Source organism: Betta splendens, chromosome 24, assembly GCF_900634795.4.
Source record: "Betta splendens chromosome 24, fBetSpl5.4, whole genome shotgun sequence".
Classification (NCBI taxonomy): domain Eukaryota; kingdom Metazoa; phylum Chordata; class Actinopteri; order Anabantiformes; family Osphronemidae; genus Betta; species Betta splendens.
This window is the reverse complement of record NC_040901.2, coordinates 3,763,341-3,772,003: the sequence shown is the minus strand read 5'-3', so window position 1 is coordinate 3,772,003 and position 8,663 is coordinate 3,763,341. Positions and strand designations below refer to the sequence as shown.

The window sequence follows — 8,663 nt, the reverse complement described above, 5'->3', positions numbered from 1 at the left end:
TTACGACTAGCAGGTTACATGGGAAACTGTACTATGATTGTAAAACATAGTCAGAGAAATTAATTAGAAATAATTACAATTTACTTACTTGGTATGAAATTGTTCAAACGTAAAACAAGGCGAATGATAGTTTTCTTTAATTTACATGGAGGAGGAAGTGCTTAGTAAACTAGCGTTTTTTTTTATAAAAGGAGAAGGATTAGAGGACTTAAATTCCTTATTCAAAAGAATAAAGATGTAGGATAAGATGGTTCCAGATGATGGATGGATGGCGTATGCACTGTATATAGTTTTGTATGTAATTAAGATTAGGTCAAACCTTGCAAACAGTCAACATTTAGGAAAAAAACAGGTCAGCAGTGCAGAGAAATTAAATGGTTTGATTCTGTAGGAGAAACAGATCCACGAGGTCAGCTAGGCGGAGCAAGACGGAACAATTAGACAAAACAGCCCATTTTTAGTTAACCATTAATATTTTAATGCTGTTTTTTTCCTAGATGCTGCAATTATTGTTGCAATTATATTCTGTAAAACATTTTCTATAAAGACTCGTTGGATGGCAGTGTGTGGTTATGCGGTTACGGTTATAATATGTTACTTAACTGTATTTGTGTCATGCAAAATCCAGTGATATATTTACACACATTTATATACTGTATATATGTAGATTCAGAGGTCACGCTGGAGAAATCATAGTAGAGCAAAGTAAAAAGGTGCACTGCTATATTTGCACTACAAACAGCCTTTGCACAAGATAAGAGCAGAGGGAGTTGTTAGACACTTTCTGAATTGTTTGTAATGTGTAATATAATGCCAAAATTATTAATGCTGTTTCTGGTATGAATAATGCACAGGAATGGCGTACACAGTGCTTAAGATATTATATTTACAGCTATTCTATAAGACACTATTGCATTCTAATGGATGTAAATGATGCGTGAATGCTGCTATGCGGAATCTGTGCAACTTGCTGTACGGTCTGGTTGCCATACTGCCCCCATGTGACTGTTGTACAATAATCTAAGGAGATTTCACGACTCACTTTGTGTTTAATGGCATGTGTTGGTTCTTTCATCCCTTTCTAGTCTAAAGGTTACATTTTAAAGCTTTCCTTAATAAATAATAACAGTAACATCCATTTCAGCATTAGCTGGATATTTTGAATGTTGAGTTTTCATTGAAAAAATGAAAGTGGATTAAGTACTGTAGTAGTTTTGTTGCTTTATTTAAATAAACAGCACAGCTATATGGTTGAACATAATCTGATCAGTTCAGCCATGAGTGCTGGTGGATAATTGTTTTAGTAATTATGTCATCATGCCAAAGTAATGGCGTGACTGAACACTAATAGATAATTGAATATTGGTTCAGTTGCTCAACCTTTTTTGGTAACATTCCTATATTTACCTAAAAGTTGAAATAAGTATAAAAAGTATAAACTAGTCGTCTCACAGCATGAAGAACCACAATTAAATCCCAGGTGCATTTTTAAGTGGAGTTTGCACAGTCCAAAGACATGCTGTTAAGTTGATTGGGGAGTGAGGTGTGTCATGCGTGTGTGTAACCTGTGATGGACTGATGGTCTGTCCAGGGAACACCTGGCTATAAATGAGTTTAATGTTACTGGAATAAAATTCATTTGTGTTAGCGTTGTAGTTCATATTGTTTGAACGACCAGGCAATTCAATATAACCTGATCTTAATGATGAGAGCTTGGTGACTTTCAATCAGGAAAGTCATATTAAGTCTAATTGCACTGTATTTTATTAATCTGATATGTATTTAAATAAATGCACTTTAGGATAGACACAAAAAGCTAGCTGATTAATAATAATAATAATAATAATAATAATAATAATAATAATAATAATAATAATAATAATAATAATAATAATAACACAACAGCGGTGCATAGACTATAAGTGGGATTCAGGCCGGAGTGCAATGCTTCCTCCTAGTGTCCTTTGAAGTTTCCTACATTTTCCCAGAAACCTCCTAATGCCTTTCGAGTGCAAACAAGAACTCAGTGCGCAGCTGCCCTCCCAACATGGTTTGATGCTTGGAGAGTGGAGACATCAGCATCCGGCAGCAAACTAAGGTACGTGAGCGGGGACACTTTTCTCCTCCGCCGTCGGCGCCCGGCGCGTGCATCGCCGTGGCGCCGCTCGGGCGCTCGTGGGAGCAAAGAAGGCGCAGAAACGGGCGCTGTTTGTTTAGCCAGCTGTTTTTGGTCACCGACCTTAGCGGGTTAGCAGCGACAGCCAGCTAACGTGAACTTAGCTAGCTTGGTGAGGGCACACACACATACACACACATACACGCGCACCAACGGCGGTAAAAGCAAAAGTAAATAGCCAAAGTTTGGAGCCCTCGGGGTAAAGGTAGCTTGTGTGTCGTAGCGACGGTTCCCAGTGTGGTATTATAGGAAACGCTAGCGTGAAACTGGAAAAGGGTCAGCTGTGATTTGACATGAGGCCGAAGCTGTAACGATAACGTCATTTTTGTCCGTTAATGGACACAGGGGGACGATCCAGCTGAGCAACACCGTTAAAAGCAAAAGAGAAGCAATGCATTGCATTTAATAGATTTATAATGTGGTGGTTCGTTTTAGCTGCGTCTACGGTAAAGCTACAAATAGTGTTAATAAAAATGTTTTAGTCAACACAAAGTTCCCTTTATTCATACTTTGCTTGAACAGGTCTGGATTAACCTCCTAGTTAAATTCGTAAAGTTGTTCTTCTTCTTCTACTATAGTGGAACTTTTTGTGATAGAAAATAAATGAGCACATCGGAACCTGTCCAGCTCTAAACACGTTGCTCAACCGTATGAACACCTGCGTGGAAGCAGCAGTTGCGTTTACACACAGGGAATTTATATTGACTGCGTTACCTGTGGCTACTCTGATCATAGACAGTTTGGTTGGTTCCGAATTCTGTGATTTTTTTTTTATTATTCATATTTTCATGCATCCAAGTGCAACACGTGCAAACTTTTAGTTAAATTCCACATGCATGTGGGCTTCGATACTGTAGGTGCAGCAGTCTGTCGTAGGGGTGTTTTTCACGCAAACATTTGCAAACTAATCCTCTTCCTCTCGGCTTCTCAGCATCTTATGAATGTGACTCTTGAGCCAAGTAAGGGAACGAGGCACTGGGTCAGTGGGTTTGCAGTGAGAAATAGTATTTGGCTTCAGCAGTAATGCACAGTTGCAGTGCACAGCGTTTCATTTCAGATTATCCCATGTATATAATAATTCATGAACCTTTGGTGAAATAAAATATTTTCATTGTGGGATTGTTTAATTTAGGTCTGGCAGAAGCTGATCATCTCTGTTCGAAACAGAGGTCACCCCAAACATTTCCAGTGAGACATTTGACATTGTGGCCCTGGTGTCAGTGTCAAATTATTTTCTGACTGCTTTTTCATCATCACAGCACAAGCAAACACCTGTTGGGACTTCAAACTGAAAACTGCCTATCATAGATTTTGAACGTACTGAAAATGTATCGCTGAAGTTTGTCTGTAGGTGTTTCCGGATTAATCAAACCACTAAATGCATCGTATACAGTACATTAGACCTCTTGAAGTTACATGTAGTTTTAGTAGAATCCACCAGGCGGTGCTGTCATGCTTTTCCCTAACATCAGCCCAGTAGTCCTCAAAGCATACACTGCAAGTCGTAGTACATCGTAGTACAGTACATTCACTCAAAAATATTACTAAGATGGATGGATGGATCATTTTACGTCCTTTTGTCTATGTGCACACATTAGGACTTAAGCATTGAGTTTGTGTACTTTTCCCGCGTCTAACAACTGAAGTAAAGATTGCAATAATTCTTAAAAATCCATCTACCATAAACACTAATGAGTTTAAGTTGCTGAAGTGCCACCAGTTTTATACAGCATACATTTGTATACAAGTAGTTGGAGATAAAGAAAAGTAAAGTGCAGCCCATCTATGGTTGTGGCCTTTCAGACATTAACTTTCAGTATTTTATTTTTTCTCAGAGCAGTTAGCCTTTCAGTAACGTAACAAGACTCTGTAATTGAGATCAGAAGCACATCTGGCCTACTACAGATGAACGTGTCCCACTCTCAAACCCGCTGCTACGGCGCCGTCCTGGTGAACGCATTCATTAATTTCTATCTTTAATCTCTCTGTCTGCTTGTTACATTTACTCCCTCCCACCTTCCTCGTTTCTTAAATGTTTCTCAATCCCTCCATTCTGACCTCCGAGCTCTTGTGAACAACTGGCCAGGACAGCTGGCTTTAACAGCTGCCTGCCATCTCATTCCTGACCTGCCTCTATCTGGGCAACTAGCTCCATAGTGTTGAGTTATAGGCCGGTCTCTTTTTTTATATTCTGTTGAAAAAATCACCCAACTTAAAACGCATCATCTGTGCTTTAGAATTGCTGTATTTCACATCAGCACAAATGGTAGAAATGTGAATTATTGTGTTAAGAGTTAGGAGAGAAACAACATCAGAATCCCACATCTTTTTCACTATATGAATGAGTTGATTCTTAGATTCTTAATTCATATATGGCTTTTCAAAGAGCCCGTTTGAATGGTAGATGAGACGTGAGGGTAGAATGTTCAGTGTAAAGGCATGTTTGCGTGATTGAGCCATCAAACGAGCCCATGACCTGAGTGTCCCTTTGTCTGGTTGCCTGTGAGCTGTCGACATGGTATTTAAGCTGTGGCCTCACTGAGAGCTGTATCCTTCCGTGAGGTGGCACAGGGGTTAATCGGACCTGGTGGTGGTTGCCACTGGAACTTCTCACTCGCCGGCCGCACACTTGCTGTCTATAACTCAAACTGTTGCTCCGTGTTCTTTGATGTTGAGCTGTGATGGAGACTCGGGCAGATCTGGCGGACCCCTGTGGCACCGACGTGCATGATCTCGCTGTCTGTGCGGAGGCTTCAGGCTACTGCACGGTGTGCATTGGTTTTCTTCTGGTGAGGGTTTTAGGCCTGTTCACTGAGACAAATATATATCTTTCAGTACAGATAGAATGTAACTCAAGATGAAAATTGCATGTTGTAAGTTGTTTTTTGTACTTTAATTATATCATATCATCATATTTTCAGTTAAATAAGTCATGGATAACCTATTTTCTTATTTACTGTAATTGGACCAGCAGGTTTCTATCCCACCTCCCGACACAGGTTTTTGTTAACCTGCCATGCTGACCTCTTTCACATCACTGCGCATAAAGCAGCTCATCATGACTAGTAGCCTGATTTAGGCTTTGTCTGTGATGCTGACATGTAGAAAAGCCCACCAGGCAAACTTGAGAATCTGCAGACCGAGGCATGCGTCCTATCATGGCATCACACAGGGCATCCATCACTCCTGTCTCGGTGTCTACGTGGGCCTTGTAATTGAAAGCAGGCTCCCCATAGACCCTTTCCCTTTTGGTTTCTGATCCTTAGAATAAAGAAATCAATAGTTGTGCTCCTCGCAGAACACATGTGAAAAATTACAAACTCTACCAGTGCTTTTAGCTATTTGACCTGGAGGGGTCCCTGTATGGGAAGATATGATCTGAGAAACAACCCCTGCCTCTGCGCTTTGCCTCACCCAGGCCCGGACCGCTGCCATTTCCCTGCCTGCACCACAGCTGTCACCGTTTGTGCATCTGATATGCTGACGGATGTCGAAAAGTAACAGGTGTTGCGTATTAGTGCCACTATTTTATTCTGCCCCTCCCCTTCCAAACAAAAAAGGTGGACTGCAGTCAATAGAGTTGTCAGTGTGGATCATTGTAATATATGACAATTTGCGTTCAAACTGTGCTCCAAAGAATTACTTTCAGTTTTCCTGAGGAGAAGAAAGAGGCACTGAGGGAAATGAATTAATGCTGTTCAGATGGACCGACCCCAAAGACAGATGAGAAACACGGGAATGTCTTTGAACATCGACCTTTTTCTGTCCCTCCATCCCCTTTGTCTCGAGTGGTCTTGGCCTGCATTGAGTTTGTAGAAATATTAACCACAGATGGGATCTTTTTTTAGTTTTGACAGTTATTGTACATTTTTTTATTTCACAGATCCTTCTCAGTGTCTGTTGTGATTTTAAAATTAATATTTTCCTACTGTACTGCTGTTCTGAGCCTGTTGTTAAGGAATGGTGTGAATTCCACCAGTCGTTCACCCAGATGTGTTCAGTCACGGGCCATTAGTAACGCAGCAGCTTAGGTCCGCTGATTAATATTTTGTGACTTCATTACTGGGATGACATGACATGTTTTTGAATTCCTAACCTCGCACCGGCCTCCAGTGCCGCCTTTAGCTCCCATCGCTTCACCAGTCTTCGGTTCGTGTGTGTTTCCGACACGGAGTGCGGCCGCTTAAGTGAACGGGTTGCATCTTTTGTTTTTGCACTTCGGACAAATCTCCTCAGACAGCGCCTCGGTTTCCCCCTGCAGAGAACAGCCTCATTAGGATTTGTTGCACACACTGGAAAATGTGGCCTGGCTAAGGGGTCAAGCAGGCCTTTCCTCCAGGGCACCCATTTACCTCGCTGTGGCCTGACCCTGCAGCTGCAGGCCCTGTCGAATCATATTTAGCTCATGCCAATTTAGTCAGGGGCTCAGGTACCCTTGGACTAACCCGAAGCCGCCCCTCACTGAGGCCTGCATGTGAAACGGATCTCAAGTTTTTCTTAAACGGACAGCTTGTTGAGGCAACACAGAGAGCTGATGTTGCCATGACGCGTTGTACAGTTTAATGAAAGTGAAGCCATAAGGATGTAGGAACCAAATGATTGTGGAACAGAGGCTTTTTATCGCTGTAGGTGCATTTAGTAATGTGGCTAATGTTCAGTGTTAATATTGTTGATCAGCTAATCCTTTCTGGATTTTGCCAACACTGGATGCCTTAAGCTGCTTCATACAGTAGAGTGGGTGTTTTCCGTTTCTTTTCAGTCCTGACGTGATATCATTGTCATGCACCTTTTGGCATTGACAGTCAGGGATTTGATTAACAGGGGTGGATATTTAATGAAGTGGCAGGACTGTAGGTGACGCTGTGTCACCTTGACCTTACATTAGCAAATGAAGGAAACAGAAACGTGAACGAAGGGTTACCATTAACAACCTACTATGAAACATGTTTTTGTACATTACGTGATCTTTTTTTAACCTGTTACCATATTTGCCTTTTGCTGTCACTCCCACCAGCTTCCTGCTTAAGAGGATACAGTGAAGGTCCAATGAAGTCTCTGACGGTCCATTAGTGCTGACCAGTTGAGGGATAGCCTCTATAGTAGCTGGAGTGAGGCAGTGTTGAGTAATGCTGGACATATGGCATACGTAACTCTCCGCTGAATCTCAGGGACTCTCAACACCCAGCCTGGTTGCCAGCAGACTTTTGCTGCTGTTACTGAACTTAGCCAGGAACAAGTTCAAATGTTTGACTAGACTTTGTAACACATTGTACTGTGTATTTTTTTTCTTTTCAAAAATTTTGACATCACTTACAGTAGGAAGGAAAAGATGTCAAAATTGAAGAATAATAAGGGCTACACAGATTAAATCTCAACAGCCCAGTGTCTGTTTATCAGCAGCTGTTGAAAATTAGAATAAAAGGTTATTGTATTTCTCCTGAATATTTCTCATCATCCCATTAAAAAGTGTATGTAGGTGAGGAGAAAGATGTGGGGGGACAAATCTATGTTTTCGCTGTGTACCCGCCCATATAGCCTTATAGTGAAGGAATTCTTTTTAAGGTTAGACTTTTGTCCCTGCATTTGCAGTTTATTGGTCTTAGAGGCCCTATGACATAGTGTTTGAGTATATGTAGAGCCAATATTTTCTATTTTTTTTTTCTTAAATTTCTAACGATGTCACTTCCTGACTCTGTGGAACCTCTGTCAGTACTCTCCTCTCACAATAGCTTCATTGTTTGTCTCTGCCATTTGCTCAGAGTACTTTTAGATTAATTTGGTCACTTGTGAGCACTGTGAAACCCATGATACCTGAGAAGGTGCCCTGACTGAGCTGAGAGGCAGCATGGATGGAAAACTGGCCTTTAATGCTCACAGATGGAGAACTGCATTGTTAATATACACAGCAAACCCTCTCTTCTCAATCTGCAAGTGTTTTGCCATAAACATGATTTTAGATGTGGGTGGATTTCTCCTGAGGTGGCTGATCCATAGTACTAGATCAAAACTTCAAAAGTATAGACATGTGTTATTAATATGACAAAGCATACAGGCATTGCATTGGCAGCTGTTATTGAAGGTTCTCCAAATGTGATAGTTTCAGTGTTTCAGGAGGGGCTGGATATGAAATAATGAATTTTGTTATTGTCTGATAACGTCAACGGCAAAATGGAGCTGATGTATGATAAAAGAGAACCATTTCCATATGGAGCGAGTTTGTCTATTCTGACTTAATCAGATATTGTAGGACTTGTGTGAATGGGCTGGTGATGTGAACATAGTTCTGGTGGAAAAGGCATAAATTTAGTAATCAATTTGTTAAATTTCAGTTGACATTGTTCTCTTCCTCTGCTTTACTTCCTTGAAAAAGTCTTAAGCCCTTATGTAATAAGGGAGAAGAGAAATTGGAAAAAAAGCTCACTGGTTGGGTATTTCTTTGAGTTTGTCACCCTTTTTACTCCCCTTCAGTGGACTCCCACTTTATTTT

General features: G+C 40.9%; 1 protein-coding gene across 5 annotated transcripts in view; it reads left to right on the top strand.

Annotated features, from left to right (window-relative positions):
* Positions 1–1,993: 1,993 nt before the first annotated feature.
* The window catches only part of disp1 (dispatched homolog 1 (Drosophila)), a 47,495-nt gene continuing 40,825 nt past the window's right edge, over positions 1,994–8,663 (top strand). For 2 of the 5 annotated variants that reach the window (XM_029141171.3, XM_029141173.3), the window contains exon 1: positions 1,994–2,098. The gene's annotated coding sequence lies outside the window, so the exon portion shown is untranslated. The other 3 variants (XM_029141172.3, XM_029141174.3, XM_041069490.2) reach the window with 2 other exon arrangements.